Genomic DNA, 23,108 nt, shown 5'->3' with positions numbered 1-23,108 from the left:
TGGAAGATGTCTCACTCCACAGCAGGGGACTTGGAACTAGATGATCTTCAAAGGTCCCTTCCAACCCAAACCATCTGTGAGCCTGTGAAGTCCTAGAAACAGCAATGCTGACCCAGAAAATCTGTGATTTAAAAGACTAATCCTGCAAAATGTAGCTCCTGAGAACAAAGTTGGTACGTCTCACTCTTTTTTTTTTTCAGGCTTTGGACAAAGCAGAGGCAGAAAGAGGAAGATAAAGAGGTGTTAAATATTTCCTTCGCACACTTTTTGTGGTTGTATACACCAACGCACACTAGAGCATAACGCAGGGCCGTGTACACGACTGACTGATGTGGCTAACTACAAGTGAGCTGAAGATCTGAAAAAGAAGAGCAAGTTCTGGCACAGCACTGGCTGCACCAAAAAAGCTTTATGTCGGAGGCGTAAAGGAAACAGGGCAAAGTTGGTAACAATGCCCGAGCAAACAGAAAAATGATGGCACTGTAATAAGGAGACTCAATATGGAAACCACAACTGCTTTTTCATTTGCAAGGAAGTAATTTAAACCACTCACCAAAATGATGAAAGCTCAGCCTTTATGTCTAGAAAGTGTCCTTCCTGCCAGGATGTCAGGGACTGTCCTCTGGTGTCACTTGCTGCCCTGAGCAGGCGTCAGTGGATAGCCAAAGGGGTGTTTCTGGGCTCCCTCACCCTGTTTTAATGGGAAGAAATGCCCCCTTTCCACAAGAGCTCAGCGAGGCTGCCTGGAAGATGAAAATGTCCCATACCTATGTTAGATCCCTCCTTGTGACAGGACCCTGAGGCTCCCCACTAAAGTGTTCCCTGAATGTGCACTAAGTCTAGGTAGACACACAAAAATAGGGTTGGATTCCTCAGTCTAAATGTAGATGTTTACAGTGTAATTTTCCTATGTCACCGCTTCTCAGGCTTTGGTCCCGTCTAGCCGTTGGAGAGCATGATTCATCTCATCTTGACATAGACATTCAAAAGATGAAATCTAAACCCCTAAATAAATTTATTTCTCTCCACTGAATACAAAAAGAGCACAAGCCAAGGCGTGGATTAGATGTCTGCTTGACAGATCTCTATAGTACTTCCCTCCCACAAACAGAGGAGGGACCTGCCAGGCCACAGCAACCACCCATACAAAGCAGAGCAGGAGCTGGACACAGCGCCATGGCCAAGAAGCCACTGGAGATGGCAGCACCATGGCTTGACTGGCCCTCACTCAAGAGCTTGACTTCATTTACAGAGTATTTGGGGCACTACCCCATTCACACAATATCCCTTCAAGAAATACCCTCTCTCAGAGGTCTGAGTCAGCTGAGGAGACTTTAGAAGTAGCTAGTCCTCATCTCTCACTCCCGAGTTTCCTATGCTTGACCCTAGCTCATTGAAGCCAAACTTGAATCAACGAGATTGGATCCTGGTAACTTCACATCCATAAGGACTCCCTCTGCCTTGCTTTAGAAATGTTTATTTAAGGATTTCAGCATCTAGCTTAATAATATTCAATAGCATATTATTCTAGAAACCCTCAGGCTAATTTCTACCTCATTTTCAGCCAGAAATATCAATAAAAGAGGTCTCTCCTCTGCAAACTGATCGCTATCCGGAAATGACACCTTCTCACTTTAAATTTGTCTTGTTTATAATTGAGTGGGCTATCACTTTGATCTCTTTTTTTTTTTTTCTTTTTTTCCTGTTTCAGCTGGAGCAAACTAAAAGAAAAAGACTTTTCAGACATAATATTTTGGTTGAACCTGAACAATCTTATTATCAGAGCTGTGCTGCTCAGGGGATTTCCATGTTGTCATAGCTGCATTTTGTCTGGGTGGGGAAATAAGGGACCACAATGAAAAGAAAAAAAAACTAGTGCAGAGAAAAACTGTGAAGCAAAAGTACATTTTGCTTTACTTTTGGGTCTCTGCTTCAAAAGTTTTTTGATTTCCAAGAGGTGTTTTAGTCCATCGTTCTCACCTTGTTGCCTTCCTCTAATGCCCTGGAGATAGGAAATAAAATTTCTGAGATCCTAAATCTTAGCACAGCTGAAGTGTTAGTACCCAGGAGAGCTGAAAGAAGACTGGATTACTTTTCATTTGCAATAAATTTACACTCCTTCTGCCTCGTAATTCAGACTTCCACAATTAAAAAAAAAAAAGAAAGAAAGAAAGAAAGAAAGAAAAAACAGTTTAAACTAGTAAGAGTTTCAATGGTCCAGCAAAAAACATTCCTGTGCTTCATGGGTCTGCCAGCCCTCTTCGGGACCCACACTCTGCTTTGGAGTTTCTGAGTCACCCCAGACCCTCTTAGATTTTTGGCCACCAACAAAGTTCAGGTTACAACCCGTGTGGCTGGGGAAAGCAATTTTTTCAGTGCCCTGTGGTTCAAATGTGTCCATCAGCTCCTCAGCACTTCTCGCTGACTGCTCCATGGGGTGTGATACCTTCTTGGATTATCACTTATGTTGCAGCTGTTGCAAATGACTAACCAAACAAGTTACCTACAAGTTAGCATTTTCATTTGCTTCTTATATTGTTTGTTCACTTGGTTTTTTTTATTCTCCTGAGGACACTTAAGTCTGTTTTAATTCTGTTTTGGCTCTAAAAAATGGAAAATACTTTTGTACATGTGCTAGATTTAAGTCTGTCATCAGTACCTGCATAGAAAAATGAAGCTGGTAGATCCCATCCTTCTACCAGCTACTCTTTTCAAACATGCCAGTTCAGAGAGATCCCAGAGCATCTGCGGGAGCGGAGTGAAGCAGGTCCTCCAGACACATCCCAGTGTGCAGCACCAGAGGCAGGTCCTGCAGACAGTGATGGTCAGAAGATACAGGTATCCTTGTGTTTGAGGAGCTCAGTTGGTGTGTCCTGGTCACATACCCATGATAAACCCATGGTCCAGCTTGGGACTGGGAAGGAACTTGTCTCATGTTGATCACATTTGGGAGGAGCTGTTGGGCTTCTTGGTTCTTTCTGTGACATGGGGGTTCCTCTGTTCCTTGGGCTATTAATAAATTTTCTTGTTATAGCATAGAATGAAGGTGTCGGTCCCTCTGCCTGACCTGACCTGCTCTGCACTGCTCCTCACAGGCGTGGGGAGCTAGAGGAGAGGATGGCACAATTTCCCTTGCCTTCCCTTCTGCCGGCCAGATGTGCTGATTCAATAGGCTTTTAAATATTTGTTTAGGTCCATCCTCCTTCAAGATAATATTTAATTTGTGCATAACTTCAACATGCTTCTAGATCTCATTAAATTAAAGCTAGAAGGAAAAAATACCCCAAACACCATTTAAATAAATCTGGCATGAGATGTTTCTTTAGATTATTGACAGAAAGATAAACTGACGGTTTCATGTAGCTCCGAAAAAGAATTTGTGAATTTCAATACATATTTGAAACAAAGATGTTAATATCCATATTTGTAAGTTACAGATTGGTGCCTAAGACTAAAAAAAATGTGGCTATTACCATGGTTATTATTACTTTTTATTGTTGTTATGACAGTGTTTGCTGAAGTTAAGGCAAGTAATAAAGCAGAATCTCAACAGAACAAGTATTATATATTCAAAGACTTTATACTTAGATTTTTATTTTTTAAACTAGATATGCTGGGACACAGAAACCTTCCAGACAGCTTCAGCTGCAAGAAGGAGGACTTCTACATATAAAAGATTTTCAGAATCTTCTTTTTTGTTGCTTCCCGACATTTCTTGCTCTGACCTACTTTGAAACTTTGATTCCATGCATCTTCTCCCTAGTGGAGGCATCTCTCGACAGCTCATTGGCTGAAGGACTTCACAATAGCCTCAGGCTGCTCTAAGCAGTGTTTTGCTGGCTCAGGAAAAGGAGCATGTAGGAGTCAGTATGCTTAAGGCAACATTGCCATGGACAGCATAGCTTGAAGCCTTGGGTGGACAGCAAGAGCCAGCATGAGAGTAGACACTGCTGTTACTCAGATAAGAGTTACTCAGCTCTGGTGAGAGTGTTGGAAATAATTTAATGCTGAGATTAAATGGAGTTGCTTTGGAAGATGTTGTATTTACTCCATCACCAAATTACATCAGTTGCAGAGTACAAGAGAGCACAGAGTGGAAGATACATAGTTCACCACTGCAGTGTCCTGAAGAAATGAGCCATGTGTAGCATAGCAGGAATTTTTGACTGTTCCTTTGAACTTTCCTTGTCTTTCAGGTTTTGACACTTAAAATTACTGCTTTAAACTTCCTCCCCTAGGACTCATAAACTGGTGCCATACTAACAAGGAGACCTATTATACTGAGGGAAGAATATAGAGAAGTTAGAAAAACATTACAGAGTGAAGGTCAAAGCAGGAGGGACTGCTGTGCACTTTGCTCAGGCATTCAGACATTATGAAATAAGATCCCAAACCACCCAGGCTAAAAGAGGTGAATTATACTTTTTTTTCCTAGGTAACAAGTACAGCAACAGCAACGACAGTAACAAGAACAGCCATATTAATATTCCTGGGCATCTTTTGTTTGCTTGGTAGTTTCTAAGTCTTTAGGGAGGGCTTAGGGTCATATTTTCAGCGATTCTCCACAACAACCTGAGTTAAAGCATAGTTAAAGCAATGAAAGCTTAGATTGTCTTCATATTATTATTTGGATCTTAAAGAAACATATTAACTACTGAAAGACATGTTAATCACTCATGAGCTCTGGCACAAGAGCACAAGAGCACAAGTCACCATAGGACCACTGTGCTTGCGCAATGACTTTTTTTCAAACACAATGCTGGGCCAAAACCATTTTGGTGCCATTTGGTGACAATGCGGCATTTTGTGAAATTGTGCAAAATACTTCAATCTGACCCCTGCAACGTTTACATTAAATATGTTTGAATTTTCTTTTTCTTAAATTAATTTGGCTTTAAAATTTCCTATAGTTTAAAAATCAAAGTTACTAAAAACTGATTTGTTTCAGTTGAATACATTCTTTAAGACTCTGTCCACCGCAGCTGTGGCTGCTTTTAGACATTTAATATTTAGCCACAGGTTTCCTTCATGCTTACACCATTCCAAAAAATAAAAGCCAAGGGGATGTAGGAGGCTCCACATCTGATGTATGGCTAGTCCATGACACAGGCTTGGACTCTTTTCTAAGTCCCAGGTGAAAAACAAACATAGACCCCAGCAAATAAGACTGAGAGAAGGAGTGAACAGAAGCAGCATGATGACATGTTGCTGTAAAACAGAAGAAAATTTGAAGGAACAAGTCCTGATGGAAACCATCTCTAGAGAATTAAGGTTGGTGGTGTGTATGGAAGAGCATGAGGAATCCAAAATAGCATTTGTGCTGTTTAGACAGTTGTGAAGTGGACTTGGAGGGCAACTCAGGTGGATCAGGCTGTTGAATGCAACCTTAAATATTAGCATAGATTCCCTTTGCTTCTACTTGCACATCTCAGTATGTATCCATCTTCCAGCAGCTTAACGAGCAGCATTGAAAAGTCAGTTCCAGCTGTACTGACTCTTAGCCATAGCGGTAACATAATTTATTGGTGGTTGAAAGTAGCTTCATCAGTAAGGCTGAACTCATTAAAATTTTTTAAAGACTGTTTTTTAAAAATAATTTTAAATGCTTAAGTGAAAGAGCACCAGATGAACATTAGATAACAAAAGGTCACAAAAGAGAGTAATAATTCAAATGTATTTGCATTTCAATAGATTGTAAAATCTCTTTCCTGGTATGAAACTTACTTAGAAGTAGAGGAACTGAGAAAAACATACAAGAAAATGAAATCGCAACTGAAAAAATGTATTGTAAACTGACATTATCAAAGGTAACAAAATTATGTATAATTCATGTGATTTGGTTTCGTGCAAATTTTGTGCACTGAGATGTTTATCTGTTCAAAATGGATTACATCTATGTCATCTCAATAATTTAAATAGTAGCAATGTTTGAGATATTATTAAATTGAGACACTTATGCCAGAAAACCACAGGAAAATGTATGTAATCAACCTGAAAGATTATAATCCATTTAAAATATGAATGAAGGGGTGGGGAAATCTCTATAACAGGGAAAAATAATTACACATTTTCTCCCTAATGAGTATGCCTGATTAGCCAGGAGAAAAAAAAAATGCAGATAAAGCACTTGTTGCAGAGGGACACGTGAGCTCTGATGGGACCCCAGCTGGCAGACTTGGCATGTGGATTTGTTGTCATCTTGTCATTACAGTGAGCATTTAAAAACAGTGTAGAGATGGTTTCACATTTTTGACATTTGGAGAGAGAGAAACTCCATCAAATTTCAAATACTCTCCAGCATAACACTGGACCCTTTCTCCAGACTTGGTCTCAGCCCAGCTACTGGCAACAGGCTCCACTCTTCCCTCCGTGTCCTTCAGAAAGTCTCTTTCTCTTAATCCCTGTTAAGGCCTGCTGGTGTCTGCTTTCATTGCCTGTATTCCTACTGCAAAGTCCCCGTTTGCTGGCTCACTCCAACTCCTGCCATCCCTCCTTTCTCCTCATGTTTCCTTTTGGCTGTGCACAGGCAGAGCCACTCATTTTTAAACGGCTCATTATCCATGCTGATCAAAGCAGACTAAAACCCCAAACTGAATATGGCTGGCCTTTCTTTCTCTAGAGGATTAAACTGGTCTGTGTCCAAAATGTGGGGAAAAAAAAAAAGGTGGCATAGCGCAGAAATCTAGAGCGTGGAATTGACGGAAAACTTCAGGTGTGGGGTCCAGCAAGACTACAGGGCACAGCAGAAGACTGGCAAGTTATTATTATTATTTTCTCCATGGCAATTATTTTTGAGGGGTTGCTGTGTCAGTGTAGTATCTAATGTGGAGCAGTGTGGGACTAACAACACTTTCCAGCTCTCCTTTTCTTTACACTGAGGCATATCAGCAAAAAGACCAAACAAATAAAGATAATTTAATCATAGCAATATGTAGAAAATGTAAGAAAGAAGATAATCTGATTTAGTGAGACTTTAATCCTAGCTGAAGTGGAGAACTGGGTGAAGGGTACAGCCAGAATATGCTGAGTTTTCAGTGTAATATGGAAACTGAATCCCCTGGCCCAGCAATATTCCCAGTTCATAGCCCAATGAAAATTAGAGGCAGAGGCACCACCTCAAATGCTAAAATTTGTATGCACAGAAGCTGGATGCTGTACAGCATTATTAGCATACATTCAAATTCCCCTAATTTACTGTGATGGGAGGTGAGCGTAGATGGAGCCTGTGTCAGCGCAGCCGTATCACCGCCGTGGTTCACCCCTAGATCCAGCCGAGGTATCTCTAACCCATGCTGTACTGCGCACTGCAAAGGTAGCCTGAGGTTTTATGAGGCAAAACACACTGTCATGATGATGTGGTCTGCTCCGCAGCACAACGCTGTCCAAAGGATATAACTCGTTCGTCTTTTTATCAGTTTTATTTCTGAGTTATTACATTTGGTGCTGTCAAGACTTGAAGTGGAGGAGGAACTACAGCACCCCTGAAATTGGCTTTCCTTGTCATTTGAGTTGTACCTGTAAATTTGCCTAGATCCAGCTGCCAGTGAACAGATCTTGTCTGCTTTTGTTTACAAAAATGAAATATCAGAAAACCTTTCCCATGCAGATAATTGTAGTCAACCACAAAATTATAATTTCATCATGTTTTTGAACAAAATCTAGGGCTTTAAACTTCTCACTCAGTAAGACAGGTCTTTCTGACACCTTCATCTTTTTCCTGAAGTGCTCAGAACCAAACAGAATACTCTCATAAAAATTTCACTAATCCCTGTATGCAGGGCTATTATTACGATTACAGTTCTCCATTCTCTTCTGTTTACACCTTCTGGATCGCAACAGTTGATTTAACTGCTGCATCTGCTGGTTATCGCCCGCTGAATTACATGGCCGTGTCCTTACCTAATTTAATTTTGGAGCCATTACTTCCCTGAGCCTAGACCTTTAACCAATCAAAGGGATGAGAGGGTGCAAGCATTGCCCAGGTGATACACAAAATCTGACTTCTGGGACTGCGAGGCAGCTGTTGAGCACACCTGTTTTGGTCAGGTCTGCTTGGGACTCTGGCTGCTTAATCTCATGGGGTTGCTACTCGTCTTGCTCACATCCTTGCCTCCAGTCAACCTCCCAGCTGCTTGGCCTGCCTACCTGGGCTGCCCACCACGGGCTGGACGGACATCTTTACAGTTAAAAAGAAGTAAATTTCCTTAGGGAACGCATGACCTGCAGCAGTTCCTATGAACAAAGCAAGGGTCATTATTCTGCTCTTCCTAACTTCAAGGAGATTTCAGCTGAAGTCTTCTGATTTCAGTGCTGTAGTTTAAGAGAGAACTTGCCTACATGGGGGGAGTAGAACAGCAAAAGCAAAAGGAGGGCTGGAAATCCTAGTGCACGGGGAAAGGTGGAAACGCAGGTCTGGGTGCCTGCAGAGGTGGCACAAGGTGACCTGCACTGGGAGGCCTCACCCGTTGTACGCTTTCCTGGATGAGCAGCATGGTTTCTGGGGAGAAGTTTGCCAGGTTCTCTGCAATGTCAGCATCACATGACTGGGAGCCAGTGTCCCAGAGAGAAGGAAGACAAAACGCCTGCCTGGTTTTTAGGTCTCTGCACATAGGCATGGCACAGGATGTACTGCCCTGAAGTTATGCCTTCCTGTGGTTCAGGACATGACCACAACTACAGCATTAGAGAGCTTTTTCCTTGCTGTAGGTGCAACATAGGCCAAGAAGGAGCTTTTTGTCTGCTCTTTACCTCACTGACCAATGTAAGCTCCGCTGACAGGACGTCTTTGCAGTCAGAGGAGTTGGTGCTCTGCGGGAGGAGAGCACTCCTCACCCTCTGCCTTGCACAGCACCAGCCAGCCTTCCCTCCTGTTACACAGAGCTGATTTCTCTCCTTAAAACGGGTACAGGAAAGTTAGGTATATGCTGACTTATTACTTACCACGTGTGTGAGTTAACATCACATTCTGCTGCCTGGACTTGTGGGCATGGCACTGAGTTTTGTATGTAAGGCACAATTTTTACCTTAGCTTTCACTTCACAGTGGGTTAAAGCAAGGAATGTTGCATTAAAAGTCAAAATGAAGGGAAAATATCAAAGCCAAGCCATAAACTGGTCACAGTCATATGAACCTGTGCCAAAGCCTTATATGAAAGTGAAGCAATGCTGGTGAAAAACAATAAACATGGATTGCTTATAGGTTACAGAGGCTGCCCAACCTTCCTGTGACCTTGGCCTGAGGTTTGTTTGTAACAAAACATGAAAACAGGCATACCTCCCCTGGTTTCACTTTTCAAGGCAAACAGCCTCGGCGCAGCCAAGGTGTAGCTGCTGCAGGAGCCATCGGCTTCAAGGTGTTTGTGTTCACAACCAGAGTGTTCTGTGAACCCGCACTGGATCATCTCAGCCTGAAAAAGAAAAAAGAAAAACCAAGGAGGGAAACAAAAATTTGAATATGCACGTTTGTTGCAAGTGGAGATTCAGCTAGGAAAGTGATCAATAAGGTACTAAGTGCAAGTAAAGCAGTAAACAAAAAGATGGCTCTGATCACTGACTTCTGGATGAGGTGGTGATACTGTTAGTGTGCCCTGTTTCTCTCCATGATCAAATAGAAAGGGACTTGATAAAGTGCCTACCTCTTTTCTCAAGGAGACAGAGGTGAAAACCAGGGGAGAGCTGATGGTTTGGAACCTCTGCACTCCACTTGCCACAACACAACTGGCTAGAGGAGCCAGGCTGGGGCAGCAAGGAAAGCTGTCCATGTCTTGGCACAAAAGGAGAGCAGGTTCCTGCCCCTGTGAGGAGTGTGAAAGGCCAGGAACAGAAGTGAGACACAGGGACACAGGGACAATGGGCCCTTCCACTCAGGCAGCATTGCTGCCTGTCCCAAGGCAAGCCCGAGTCCTGTGCGTCTGAGTCCCTCAGGGCTTGCAACCTGCTCTAGAAAGGTTATTGATATGCTATAAACAATGACAAAACCCACCAAAGTGCAACACCAGAGTCAAAACATTCCCCATGCCGTGACATATGCCATCCCTCATTGCCAGAAACCATGCTGTATGGCCAGTCCTTCACTTAGGCAAACTGAGGTCATCTTTAGCATTTGCATTGTCTTTCTGGAATGTTTCTGTTCCCTGAATGTTTAATTTCCCTTTGAGTCTCAGATCCAGTAGATTTTACTAAGCTTTCCTCCACAGACTCAGCCATACTCCCAGGAAAGCCAGGACAAGTTTTAACTGCTGGATATAACCACTGAGAAACAGGAGTGTGTAGTGAGATCCTCCACAACCACTGATACACTGCTTGGTGGGTCAAGGTTATTGTGTTGATATGTATGGTGTGACGTCATAATTCCACATGCAAGGTTCATCACATTTATAACATTTTTAGTGCTTGCAAATATGTAATGTATTTACTTTTCCCACCAACACTTTATTTTGCATGCTAAAGCTCTCAGCATTCATGTCTGCTTATGTGAAGTGAACGTTACAGGGACAAATGAGTTGCATTATAAATTGTGCTGGAATCATAAATTTCACACTTCCTCAGCAGTTACATTTAAACTGCTCAGCTTTATGGTTATTGTAGAGAAAAAAATGTCACAGTGGAATCTTGCAGTTTAGCTCCCACTGTAGGAAAAATTTTCAAAGTAATAAAGTAAATGAAAGGAAAAAAAAATCAGTGAGATTTGGGCTTCTCAGTGACTGGAAAGCTTTTGAAAATCCCTTGATAAACCTTTTGTTACCTAGCATTTGGCTTAATTTTCACAGCTGTCAACACTCTACATTGATCTAGTAGAACTTCATCATTACCTCTAAATATTTGCCTGTATATTTGAGTAACTAAAAATGGGTTTCTACACCTGACTTTAAGGAACTCTTTTGGAAAGGACTGTCCACAGTTTCTTTGGTAGAATAGTATTTACAAGGTTATTGCTCCAGAGAATGTTCCTTGTGTAACTACAGGGCCACATGGGTCAGTTTTATTGTTTACTATACATTGTCATTCAGCAGTTATGTGAAAACATATGTGTAATGGTTTGGAGAAATGCTCGGAGTTGGTAGTGGTTTTATGTTGACTCACTCAGGACTTAGACTATGTATGAGGAGTACTGATTTAATTCTAGAAAGAAGTCAGAAAAGGATTGGCAGAAGATAGAAATGGACATTAATTTGAAGTGCTGACGTTGCTAAGTACAGTTTTAAAGGCATTCAGGGTATGAAAAATGTTGCAGTTATCCCACATTAGGATTCCCCTTCGCCGAGTAAGTTGGCTGCAGTTTCACAGAATCACAGAATTATCAAGATTGGAAAAGACCTAAAAGATCAGCCAGTCCAACCATCACCAATACTTCTCAGCTAAATCATATCTCTCAACACAACATCCAAACGTTTCTTGAACACCCCCATGGTCGGTGACTCCACCACCTTCCTGGGCAGTGCATTCCAGTGCCTGACTACCCTTTCCGAGAAGTAATATTTCCTAATGTCCAGCCTGAATCTCCCCTGGCGCAGCTTGAAACCATTGCCTCTAGTTCTATCACTGTCTACACGAGAGAAAAGGCCGACTCCTAGCTTCTCTGTGTCCGTTGCAGTTACCTTCAGCCCCTTAGCAAAGAAGGTGCAGATACCATCACAAACATACTTTGTAAAAGTGAAGAGGAATCAAGCTATTTACAGCACACTGATTTGGGGCTATTGATAACAAAACCCACAAAACCTTAATTTTTAACATAAGTAAATATTAGCTTCATTTCACAGAGAGGAAACTCACTCAGCAATGTGAACTGCCAGCATCCTGATCCTTTGTCAGCCTTTTTTGTCCATTTATCCTTCAAATTCAGATTCCTGAAAAGGATCAGAAATTTGGAAGCGAAACTGAACACTGTTGGTTAGGAAAGCAGATTTGAAAGAGCACTGGCATTTTACTAGAACTGCATGGTTTGGAGTACTGTGCACTTCTGAAGACTTAATGAAGGCAACCTTGTTTGCAGTAATTAGTAGCTGAAGGCACTAAATGAATGAATATGCATTTCCAGTGAAGTCATGGTAGCTCTCCAACTGAGTTAGAGAAAGTCAGGATTTTAACCTACCACAATGTTACATCATGAATCATGATTTTATAATTAGAAAGTAATAACATCAATAACAAACCCTTTATTTTCTGCTTCTTTTTGAAACCACAGAAAATCTGTACCGAAAAAAAGGGACCTCTTAATCCTGAGAAATTTTGATTTGCACTTTCATGTCAGCTTCATCTTATTTTCTCTGTAATTCTTCACTCATATAAAACTGTGATGTGAACTCTATATCAGCAATGAGGTGTGTAGGGTCGGAAGTGCACCATGCACCAGAACAGGACATGTGAATATTCTGCCTCTGCCACAAATATGCAGCTTTGGGTCCTATATAAACGTGCTGAATCTGTCCCAGGCACCTTTGCTATTTAACAGTGGTTTACACTGTCACAGAAGTGGTATTATAACAAACACATGCAGAATCTTGAAGTTTCCTGACAATTGACTCATATGCACATACAAACGAGAAAATGGTGTTCAGATAGGAAGCTATCAAAAAACTATGCTTTCCTGTTTACATAGCGGAGCCAATACTCATAGCTTGAAAAGTTTATTGTAGTCCTGAATGCTGTTAAAATGGTTTTACTAATAAAAAAAATTACTAATACCTCATGTACACTACACACCTGAAATTTTCTGTTCCAAGGTAAGAATATGCAGCTGGTGAAGCAGAGGGTTCAACAATAGCTGGCAACAGAGAAGACACCGGCATTGGGAACTATGGAGAGTTAAACCACTTTAACTGCTTTGAACTGGTTATTTAGTTGGGCTAGAAAGCCTCAGAACAGAGATTTTTGGAAAGAGAAGCAGATGTGATAACTGATTTGGTGTTGGTGATCAAAGTCTATAAATGTTGCTTCCTCTGCTCAGAGGTGGTGGAACACTGCAGCGAGCAGTGGGCTTCTTGCACCAGTGGGATTTTGTCAGTGACGTCAGTGAGGCAAAGATATCTCCCGCCAGCTGTTCCATTTAGCTTTCTGCCTCTTCTAATCTACTATTAACAAATAGCTGTAGGATTAATATTGTTTTACATAACCATTTGAAAATTGCTTTTTAGTTTAGCAGCTACAAACATCTGTGCTTGAACGTGAAGGGGACAATTATTAACGTATGAACCAGACTACCTGTTGCTTATTTCCCTCCCATTTTATCCCCTCATATAAACAGGAATGTTATAATAACTTGCATTATTCATCCACGTTACTAAAAATGCATAGGGTTGATACAGACAAACTGAAAATTCTTAATCCAAAATCTAAATTAAGTTTATGAATCACAAGTACATTTCCACATCTTTGGATCACTTTGTGAATTCCTGACAAAGATGAAAGAGTCTAAGTTTGTTTGAAAATTTATTTGAAAATAATAATTTCAGTAACTGCATATCATGATGGTTTTGAGAGCTCTGCTAATGATGTTTGTCATATAATTTACTCTGAAAGCCTTTCATCTACTGTAAAACCACAAAAATCTGGTGCCTTCAAAACAGCTGCAAGAATTTGCTACATCTGAAAAGATAGTCTACGACAGTTATTTCAGATGCAAAGCTCCAGCTGATTGCCTTAATTGAGATTTAACAGCTACTATACTGGGTTTCCCATCTTGAAAGAGATACAGAAATTCATGTTACCATGTTTTGTTCCATATCTTCTTTTAAACTCATTACCTAATAGACTGTTTTGTTGTGTAAAAATAAACAAAGGTACTTCTGAAAAAGCATTGACCAATGTAGATTTTTTATTTACCCTAAAGATGTACGAGTAGTTCTCTCAGGTGTGGGTGCGACGTAACACTTTTGCCTGTGGTTTATGTGCTAGAACTGTTTTCTCTAATGAGCCACTAGCATGCAGGCAATCTGCTGCTGGTTGTACATGTTGGGAATGATTGATTGTGGTCTGCATGCTTCTTGTAGATCAGTACTCTACAGTTACTCAGTTGCATAAGAGAAATCTCTGTCTTTTGAAGAATTACAGAATCACAGAATAATTTGGGTTGGAAGGGACTTTTGAAGGTCATCCAGTCCAACCCCCCTGCAAGGAGCAGGGACATCTCCAACCAGATCAGGTTGCTCAGAGCCCCGTCCAACCTGGCCTTGAATGTTTCCAGGGATGGGGCATCAGCCACCTCTCTGGGCAACCTGTTCCACTGTTCCACCCACCCTCATTGTACAAAATGTCTTCCTTATATCTAGTGTAAATCTTCCTCCTTCTATTTAAAAACCATATATTAAGAAGTTTCACATCTCACAGGTGAAAATGGAAAAACTCAATGCTTGGCAATATGTAAAATCCCTTCCCTTCCCTTCCCTTCCCGCACCTTCCCGCACCTTCCCATCCCTTTCCGCACCTTCCCTTCCCTGGAGGGTGGTGGAACACTGGAACAGGTTGCCCAGAGAGATGGTGGATGCCCCATCCCTGGAAACGTTCAAGGCCAGGCTGGATGAGCCAGATGTCCCTGCTCCTTGCAGGGGGGTTGGACTGGATGACCTTTACAGGTCCTTTCCAACCCAAACAATTCTATGATTCTGTGATTGTATGGTTTTTTTTTATTTAGCAATACAGACATAGCCTGAGCATCCTTCTATTGCTCAAGAGTAGTTCTCAGCATCTGCTAAATACCTCAAGGAACATCCTTAATCATCTCTTTCCTCGTGTCTTTCTGTCACTCCCCTCTTTCCCTTCCACATCCTTCAACACAGTCATTGGGATCTGTCAGCTTCTCCTTCTATTCTTCCCTTCCTTTCTCTTGCAGCGATGCCCCTCAGGAGCAGTACTCATTAGTTTTGTCCAAAATGCTAGTTGAACCATAAAACAACTGAAGAGGAAAAAAAAATCAGAGCTTCCTACCACCATGCCACCACCACTTTAAAAATAAACTTTTTAACAGAAAAGGTTAACTGGACCTAACTTCCTGTGCATTCTAGTCCTCCAGAGTAAGTTGCAGACCCTCTGAAGAGAAAGAGAAATACTTACCCTTTCTTATTGCCTGGAGGCAAAAATCCACACAGAAAAAAATAAGTTCCTAACTAATGCTATTGACTCTGTATTTGAAAACCACACAAGATCACGTGAAAGAGGCTGAAGATGTCCTCCAGCACTGAAATAGTCTGACAAAGGATGTCTTTGCCATCTTTTCAGAGAGTAGGAAAAATCCTGACCTGATAGGGAATTTCATTAGGATATTTCAAATGTTTAAAAAACGTGTTCAACTGAAATATGTAAATTGTTATATCTGAGTCACTGCTGCTACAGCAATTACTGAGATGTTTGTTTTGGCTGCCTGTAAAGTTTCCAAAGCCCTCCACTTTTACATAAGCATGGCAATAAATTTAATGCAAGGATCATTTAACCACAGTTAATGCACGATCTAAATTAGGTCAGCTTGTATTTGTGAGTGTGTTTAGAATCGTAACCTACTCACATCAAATTAGGTCAGCCCACAGTGTCCTGCTTGTTGAAATGTGCCTCTAGAACACGAGATACTAAATCTGGTCAAACATTGACGGAGAAAGCCAGGGCAACTTTGAGTACACCATCGTCTGTTTCAGACCAGTGTATCTGCATTTGGCCCTTATAAATGGAAGTGAGAAAACATACCAGCAACCTACCTTTCCTTAGAGAGTGTAATTATCTATCTCCTCCAATACCATTTACCTGTTTATGTTCATTTTATGTCTGGCTGAATAGTATTGCTTAATAAGCCAGATGAAAATCAAGGGTATTATAGAATATATTTTCTGTTTGCACAGTAAAACTAGCAATACAAACCTTGCACTTTCTTTGTCTTTAATTTTACAAAAGTGTTCCAGTCTTTCGAGGTGTTCATTTTTTATGCTCCTGCATTCTTTGGCTAAGAGGAAGCAATATGAGAACATATATTGGTACTTTCTTTTTAGATATATAGAATCTTCCCTCACTAAGTCCTTAAACATGATGTTTTTGTTTCCTTAAACCTCTATGTGTAAGCTATGCTTATTGGGGATTTATTTTATACTATATATTCCTTTATTGATGAACATCTCTCTAATAATACAGTACTGCAAGAACAAAACTGATTGAGTATCTTGCAGCTGCAGCTTGACTTCACTAATTCCCTATGAAGACTTTTAGTACTGACGCACACAAGTCTTTTAGCTTAGAAATACACAAATGACTGTAAGGTCAGTATTCTTACGCCTTCACTGCAGAAAACATGTGGCATTCCTTATATTAAGGCAAGTTATTTAATGTGCAAAAGCTTTTATGCCTGTAATAGAAATTAACAGAACTTTTAGCCAGCCTTGCCAAAAAGCTGCCTGGCCTCTGTTTTGTGTGTGCTACACTCATCTGAACTGAAAGCCTTTTTAAGAGCAATAGTTTAACACAGCCATCTCCATTAATGCACCATTGTTATAGTATTATCTTGAAAATCTCTCGTAAAATATTTTTCAAAATATTGTGCAACTCCTGTCAAACAAATCTGACTAAATTTGATCTAATTTAAGAATTTGCAAACCCATGTTATGTCAGATTGAATTTGCATATCTAAATACAGTGAGTAACTCTGTTCAGTTCTGGTTATGGACACTTGTCTGCAGATTAAAAAGGACCAATGAATAATGCAGATCTGAAAACCCTCTTTGCAATGCCTAAGTCCATGTAAGAGCTCAGCCTGTTCTCTGAGAGTGCTTAGACCACTTATATGCATATATAAAACTAACATGGAGGTGAGCTCAGTACTTCAGAACTAAGCCTCCAAGAGCACTGACGTGATCAAGACCACCTCTAATACCCACAGGCAATGAATTAAATGGCTAGAAGACAGCACATTCCCCAAATCCCTGCCAAGTCCAAGAAAAGCATAGCTGCTGCCAGTAGCACATTTCAAAGAAAATTGCATCCATGTGCCGCAGTAATATGGGCTCACTAATTTTCTAAGACAGTGTTAAGTTTTAGACCTTTGTAACTTATTTTTTTATATTTGGCTTTTTCTACTTTAAAAATACATCAGAAAGCTTTGTTAGTAATTTATTAAGGAGATAGAAGGTGGAAGAATTGTGAATGTTAAAATAATACGTGATTTCTAGATAGGCGTAACATAAGTTAAACTGTAACATCTGACTAAGTACCGGGGATGCTTGATTCCACAATGTGACCTTAGTGATATAGAGGAAAGTCCATACAGACATATGGGGAGAGACATCAGAACTTTATTTTTTCTTTATAAATGAAAGATTAAAAAAATTTTTGGTCATTTTATCTAGCTTCCAAAGAAAGAAGGCTTTTCAGCTTAGAACACAAAGCATAAGAAAGTCCAGGCACTAAAGTATGAAGTTAGAATTCAATCTGAACAAGAACTGCACATTTTTAAAAATTAGAGTAATTGTTAGAATAAATTGGTGTTCTGAACTCTCTTCCTTCTATCTCTCTCTTGCAATCATAAATGGACACTTTTCTAAAAACCATCAAGAAGAACTACTAGGCTTTTTTGGAGGGAACTTTAGGATGAAGTTTCTGGCAATCAAAGTTAAAATCTCCAGATGAAAAGTTGGTTTAGTCTGAAATCAGTAACGAACAGTCCACTGATTTTAGTAGAAACAAAAATTCACTCTATGAATATAAATGCTCCAAAACAAACTGATGGTAGGAAACAATCTTTGATTTTATCTGAGTACTAGCTCTTTTTTTCTTTTCTTTTTTTTTTTTTTTTTTGAGTTTGTCCTCATTTTGTTCCTTACCTTACCATTGTTTTTGTTGTTTGTATGTTCAGATGTGGGTAGTGGTAGAGAAGAGGAAACCTGTTTCTTACTTCTAATTCATCTGTTTCTGAGAAGCCACCCTAGCCCTTCCTTTGCTCAGCTTTGGATCTTTTAAGGAGTCTTATATTTTAAGCATTTGGGCTTACAATCAAGCATGAGAACAATGAAGTAACAGAAAGAATTTTCTCTTTTTCCTTAGCACAAGATTGAAGAAAGATCAGTTCAAACTAGGATAATTTACTTGTGGACAAGAGAAAGCTGATTATCTAGTAGCCCATGTAATTCAGATAATGAATTTAGCCATTGGCTAAACTTCAGAGGCCTCGTCTAATTCAACAAATTTTAAAGGAAGTGGTGAGGGAGGAAAAAAAAAAGCCAAATAGGCTTAGGTGCTGCAAACAGATTTCTTTTAAAGTAAAAGCTAATTGTTGCTAAAAGTATTAAGCAGAAAACTTGAAGGGATTAGTGTTCATTTCAAAAAATAAGTAAAAAAACCTTCTCTGGATTCTTTGAGATCCCGTTGATACAGAACAAAGCTGAAAACTTCTATTTCCTGCTGCTGTTGCAGGAAGAATGAAAAAGACAAAAGGCATTTTTCAGAAAACTGATTTTTGTTTCCTGAGTATGTAGGCAAGCTGCAGAAATAGTATGGAGTTCAAATGCTCTAAGTTTAGCCATGGCACTACAGTAAATTACCAGCCTCTGTTTATTTTACCAAGACTCTTTCCAGTGCCTGAACCAGCTAATTAACTTAATTGTAGCAAGCTTTGGCACCTCTATATTACGTTTCTCTTGACAAAGAATCCCTATTGCTGAACCCTAACCACAGGACCATCCTTCTTCCCTTTCAGGCTTCCTCCCAGAAACAATGTGAATTACATGCCTGGTTTTAAAAAAAAATGCTGGTTTCTTTGTGTCACTATTAATCATTATGAGGCTAAAAAGGAAAACATGATGCTAAATCAATTGCAACATGTCCTATCTGAATTTCAGCTCTCATGGTACTGCATTAATCTAGCCCTGATTAGACAGGACCTTGAATTCCAAGTGATTTCAGCACATCCAATTTTAAAAGTACTGGCAACAATTATTTTATTTTTTTGTACAAACTGTTATTTCTATTAACAGATTTTAAATGCCTAATAAAAATTCTACACTAACATAATTAAACGTTATTTCTCTAAAAGTAGCAATATTTCTACAAGACCTGCTATGATCAAGACCTGCTCCTAAACCTACCTTATGATAGCTATGATATCCATGAAGTTCTGCAGTGGATCATATTATGAGTTCAAAAGTTATAATGCTGTAAGTAAAAAAAAAAAATCAAATCAAACACAGAATGTAATTTGCTGGAAAAGCAGGAATTCATGGTTACCCAAGATGTAACTAAATTTCTTCAGATTAAAATGTACTCCTATCTATAATTAGGCAGGAAAACTTTAGCTTTTTCGATATAGATATGTGTGCATATATGCACATATTGGAAACAAATAAAAGATGAACCACTGTTACAAGAACAAGAAGGGAGGAGAAATAAAATCTTTGCCTAAGTAAATTGAACTATGAAGTGAGCATGGTAAAATTCTTTGTTACTGACAGGTACTGCTGTCAGATTAAAAACTATTATTAGTGCAAGATTAAGTACAGGTATTTTTCGAAGTAAAGACAAGCACTTGTGTTATGTTAATGTAGCAAGGCCATGAGCCAGCAGCCTGTCAGGCCCTGAGCTACTAAGCCAAATCGCTGCTTTTCTGAAGTGTAAGGATGACTTGAGATGTTGCTACTGAAGCCATGACAGCGAGAAATCTCAAATGTAAAGTGACTACAGAAGACAAAGGAAGTGAAATTCAAAATGTTTCAGAGAATCTTTTAATATAGAATAGAATATTAAAAGGTCAGGAAATTCCCCCTACATTTACATTTACAACATGAATGCTTCCAAAGGAAATGAAGGTAGTGATGTTTTATTTCTATTTTCTGTATATGTTATAACACTATTGAATCAATTTCTGCATATAAATATGATGTAATTTCTGCTTACCACAGTGCTACCTTGTGATAATCAAAGACATTTTGATCTCGGTAGGATGTGCAGTTTTCCATTCCTTTCATCATGGTGCTCATAAGACAAGCAAAGATAGCATTCTCATTCATTTTAATTTTCAGGAGAACTTACTAAAAGCCATTTATGTTTCTGTGGCATCAATGTAGTAAATTATTTTGCATGGTACAACTGAAAATAATAAATTTAAGATCATAGAATAATTCAGGAAGGAATCTCCAGAGGTTATCGGTTACAACCTCTTGCTCAAGTAGCTTTAGCATGAGGTCAGAACAGTTTGCTCAGGTCTTGAAAACCTCCAGTGACACAGACTGCACAACCTCTCTGGGCAACCTGTTCCACTGCTGGACTGTTCTCATGTTCTCAGCTTTCTCTTATAGCTGCTTAGAACCAGTTATGTTTCAAATGGTGCGCATTGTTTCTTGTCCTCCTGCTAGACAACACAGTAAAGAATCTGACTCCATCTTATTGATAACTGTGTATGGTAAAACTACTGATCTTCTCAAAAGCTGAACAAGCCCTGTTGCTTCAGTGCCTCCTCCTCTGGCAAGTGCTCAAGCCCCCAGTGCTCTTGGTGGCCCTCCACTGAACCCACTGCCATTTATCAACATCTCTCTGGTACTGGGATGCCACAAACTGGACACACATTCTAGATGTAATGAGTGCTGAGTGCCGGAAGATCATGACTTTTCTTTGTTCCTGTTAATACAGGCCAAGATGTTTTTGGTCTTTGCTGCCAGGGCAAACTGCTGGCTCATGGTCAGCTTGCTGTCCACCATGATCCCCAGGTCTTTTTCAGCAGAGCTGCTCCCTAGCTGGAAACCTCCCACATTTATCATTGTGAAATGTTACGCCCTCCAATGGTGCAGCCTTTTGCATCTGTCTTTCTTGAATTTGTGGGGATGTCTTATGACAACATGTCAAACTGCAGAATATTCAAAACACATAATACTTAGAAATAATTAAAAAGTTGTTTTATTTCCTACTGTCAAGGAAATTTTGTAAAATTGGGAATGAAAGAAAATTTCTTTTCTACTTAAAATGAGCGTATTTGTTATAGAATCTACTAGAGGTAACAAAAACAGTACCAATGCAAGTAATTTGTACTGATAAAGTAAACAATATTACATATTTTGAATTTTTCTGATTGTTGTTGTTTTAATTTCATAACTATAACATTGCAAATAAGTTTGTGCAGTATCCTTGATTTTCAGATTGTACCTATCATTCTCTTCTTTCAATGGTTTGGAAATTTACCTTTGTCAGTCTTCACTCATTAAGAAAATTCAGTATAGCTAAGAGTGTTTTCACAAAACAGCTTTCTTCACTTGTGAAGAACATGAAAAGAAACTATGGCTCAACCTCATGCGCAGTGGAAATTTTGAGGTATGGACCACAGAGCAGACTGAGGAACTTTTCTTGCTAATATGGCGACAACATGACATCATATAACCACATTTTAAAGTGAAAAAAATGCTGTCTTTAAAAATGTTCTGGTTACTCGTAAATTTTGGAATCTTCCTGAACCAGACTCTGCTTCCTGAAGGATGTGCGTCGAGGGATTCTACTTATGCAAAGGAATGGATCACACCCCTGAAATAGATTAGTATGGAGCTTGGATTCTTTACAGAATGAAATGTTGAGCTGTAAAGAATGTACAGAGATCTTATGCAAGTCAATGAAAGTATAGGACACATCGTAATTCAGCAATACTTTTTAGTTTGTTGGGTTTTTTTAAAGAATATTTTTGAAGGGATGGAATACAAGTAATTTTAATTATGATAAAAATATTGTAAAAATAAACTCCATTGCAGCTTTTCTAAGACAAACTATCCAAGGCATTTTCTATGCAGCATACACAAGACCATCTGAAAATAAGTGACATTAAGGAGTAAACACAATATTAAAAGACAGCATGCTGTGATGCAGATGTTGCATATAATTAACTGAAAGCTGAACTAATTTTTCAGTTTATGTTTTCAATTATGTATTTTAATACAAAAAAAATGCAGTTATTTCTTGTTTCAGTCTTGTTTCCCGTAACAAACTGTATTTAAAAGAATTATCTGTCTTGATTTTACAATATTGTGATGAGGAAATTACAGCAACATTTAGCAAGTTTCTTCAACAGCTAATCTACTTCCCTAAATCTGCATGTTACTTTGAAGCCTAAGATCCCAGCCATTGAATCTTGCTTGTCCTTGTCTACAGGAATGAAAGTACTTGTAAACTGATAGCTGACCTTCCTTTAATTTTTTCTTTGGTGAAGTAAGAAGATTGACTTCCTTGAATTTTCTGGTACAAGACATGATTTCCCGTCATTCTTGTGGTTCTGCTCTGAACACTTCCCAGATTTCAACATTCTGCTTGAAGTGTAGATACGAAAACTGAAGCTAATATGACTGTAACTCTACTGCCAAATCTGGATGCAAATCTATTCATCATTTTCTCTTCATAAATACAAGAACCTTTTTTTTTGTGTCTGGGCCTCAGCATTAGGCTGGGAACTCAAAGTTTATTGAATAACTATTGTAATACTCAGTTATACCGAAGTATTAACTGTTAACAAAAATAAGTTGATACTGTCAGATTATAGATTCTTTGCTTTTTAAATTATGCCTTTACTTTTACCATATAGAAATATGTACTGCTTGACACTTCACCATGTAATCCAGTTCACTTTTTATTACTTGACATTGTGCCACGATTTGCACTTATTTTCAAACTTTATCAGTAATTATTTTATGTTGCATTCTAGGCCATTGATAAAATATATAGACAGTGTAAGACAAAGGAGTAACCCTTGAAGAACCTTGCCTAAATAGAAATGTGTGATTTGCACTAGATTAAGTTCCCTTCTACATCGTTCAGGTTAACGGCTTGTAGGCAAGCCCTTCTGAAAATAATACTTTTTGATTTTCACATGGAGAACTTCAGTATGCACAGTCAGAATTCAACATTTGGTAATTAAAGTTGGCTTTTATTAAAGAAACTAAATATTGAACAAAAGCAAAAATCTAAAGATTCTGAAACATCCAAAAGGCAGACAACTGCATTGCAATTTTTTCTATCCATGTAATATTTTCATGAGAAGAAAAAGCCAGAGTCTTGTAGGAATATATACATGTAATGTTTCAAGAATATCAGGGATGAAATTTTGACTGAGTTGTACATGCTATGAGAAGAAATTGTTCTGGTAACAAAGCAGATTAATTTGTATGCATCATGAAG

The sequence above is a fragment of the Chlamydotis macqueenii genome, chromosome Z (assembly GCF_036417535.1).
Source record: "Chlamydotis macqueenii isolate bChlMac1 chromosome Z, bChlMac1.mat, whole genome shotgun sequence".
Classification (NCBI taxonomy): Eukaryota; Metazoa; Chordata; class Aves; order Otidiformes; family Otididae; genus Chlamydotis; species Chlamydotis macqueenii.
Note: the sequence above shows the minus strand (reverse complement) of the source record.